We start from the raw sequence: 2,488 nt of genomic DNA, 5'->3' as shown, positions 1-2,488 counted from the left end.
CCTTTTTGCACCCAAGTTTGCATCCCAAATTTACACCATTATTTGCATCATCATTTGGCATATTAATTTGTAACGTTTTTTGCTTCTTTTTAACGCTCAACTTTGCATCTTATTTTACATCTAGTTGTTGTCTTTTTTTGCATCTAATTTGGTGCCCATTTATGTGTCCTTGTTTTTGCCCAATTTGATATCCTTTTGTATGCCATGTTTTGTTCCCTTCTTTGTGTCAACTATTGCACAATTTTTCACTTCTAATTAAAACACTTTGTATGTCAATTGTTTGCATTTTGTATTAATTCCTAGTTTAACATCCAATTTTACTTTCAATTTTGCATCCATGGTTACATCCGCATTTGACTTCTTATATAGAGTATATTTTTCTTTACATATATGACCCCCTTTATAGATTCATAGTGAAATATATGATAGTTTCTAAATATCATTAAAGCAGATATCACAATTCAAAATCATTTGTAAAGAAATTTAAGAGAAATTGACAACATCCATCCAAAAAAATAACAATGTGCCATTAACAATTTTCAAAACATGTATAAAATAGCAACATAATACTAATAAAATCAGTATTATTTTTAATCAAAACAACTAAAATTCAAATATGATTAACAAATCAAAATATTTCATGAATATCGTTATTCTACGATAAATTAACAACATACATAAATCAAACTCATCGTATGATTACAAAATCAAAATGTCTCATTGATATAGGGTAAATTCACAACACCCATCTAAACATAACAATGTCATTCTACACAATAATTTCTTCATAAAAAACAATGCATGTGCATGCCTAGCTACCACCACCAAGATCATCCTCATAATCATCTTGACCATCCTCATTACTCTGATCCACATCATCACCAACACCGCAACTATCATCATCATCTCCTCCTTCACCACCATCATCCTCATCCTCATCCTCATCATCTCTTGATATATGTTGAACATAATTTGGATCATCGTCTTGGCAATCATTACCTATAGCATTCTGACAAAAAAAATCAATATTACATGTTAGTATTAATTACATAACACAACGCATGTTTTTGTTATACAATGTTAACCATAAAATGAGGTAAGATATAATATCTAATAGTACTAAAAAATAAAATGAAAATATGGTTTAAAAGTATATTGGAAATCCAACTAAGATTACATACCATAGAGTCCATCCAAACAACAAATTCAACCCATCAACACAAATATAACTTGTTAAGTTGAATTTATGGAATTAATTAACACAAATATATTAAACTACATGCAAAAGTTTGGTACACTTGCCTACCAAACTACTACCCTAAATTTGCCTATCAAGAACCTATGCCTTTGAAGTTTGGTACACTTGGGCTCCTCCCAACACTGTTGTTTTTATCTTCTAAATTTTTTGCACTTGGAGTACTTCCAAGTCTTCCAACATCTTCTTCAAAGGAAAATCAATAGCAAAATGATTCTGATAATAAAGGAAACAAACAACATTCTTAACACTAGATTTGGGCAATTTCAATTGCTTCATTGTCATCACATACTCTTCTTTTGCACCATCCATCTGCATATAGGTATGGGCAAAGAATCTACCCGAAGTCTCAAAGACTCAATCTACTTTACTACCTCAGCCTACTTTTGTCAACCTGCTTAACTTGCCACCGAAGCTTGAAGCGCCCTTCTAAGTCATGGTTAAGAGAGGTTGAAGTATTCAACTTTTGTGCAAAAATGTAGTCTTGATTGCTTGATTAAAAAAGGAACAAAGTTTTTGTTCCAACCTTTAAGTCACTCTTGTGGTTGATTTTGTCCCCAAACCTACTAATTTGCCTCAAGTTTGGTCAAACATAATGAACATTTGCACTGCTTTGATACGATTTGTCATGAACCTACAGTTTGCTAGAATTTTTCTACAAGAACCTAAGTTTCCCCAAGCCTGTTTTGACTCTTGAGGTTGTGTGACACTAGTTTTACTCAACCACAGTCGGTTGGCCAACATACACCTACAACAACCACACTACACACTTTAACTTGAGGTCTACTCATAACTCTACTGTAAGCTACAATGTATCAAATGCAAATGAATCCAACTTAATCAAATTCATTAAACAATAGGCACATGTCCCACCACAACCTTTAAAACATCCCAACAATACTTAACACTTAACCAACAAAATACATTGCAAGGAACATAACATTCATTCAAGTAAACATATTATAACAACACACAAAGTAGAGGTAGCATCCAAGGCAAGTGCCTTATTGTTATCATATAAAAAATGTCACAGATATATAACAACATAATTGCAACTTTATTCTAGATATACAATGAGTCAAAGAAAGTATTGCCTTAACTACTACCCAATAGACTTTCACAATCCAAACCCTTTAAAAAATTGAAAGATTGCCTCTTGTAATTCTTGTCTTCTTTTTCTTCTCACTCAGTTAGTGCAGTTTCACCCTACCATGCCAACCTTGAACTTAGCAC

General features: G+C 32.4%; 1 long non-coding RNA gene across 1 annotated transcript; it reads right to left on the bottom strand.

Moving 5' to 3' along the window:
- Positions 1 to 767: 767 nt before the first annotated feature.
- LOC149249207 (uncharacterized) lies at positions 768 to 1,210 on the bottom strand. The gene is made up of 2 exons (XR_016265820.1): positions 1,182 to 1,210; positions 768 to 1,009 (listed from the first exon to the last, which is right to left on the bottom strand). It is a non-coding gene; the product is annotated as an uncharacterized LOC149249207 (long non-coding RNA).
- Positions 1,211 to 2,488: the final 1,278 nt, after the last annotated feature.

The sequence above is a fragment of the Pinus tabuliformis genome, chromosome 7, assembly GCF_031772625.1.
Source record: "Pinus tabuliformis cultivar Carrire ecotype Pingquan chromosome 7, CPIR1, whole genome shotgun sequence".
Taxonomy (NCBI): Eukaryota; Viridiplantae; Streptophyta; class Pinopsida; order Pinales; family Pinaceae; genus Pinus; species Pinus tabuliformis.
Note: the sequence above shows the minus strand (reverse complement) of the source record. Positions and strands in the feature narration are given on the sequence as shown.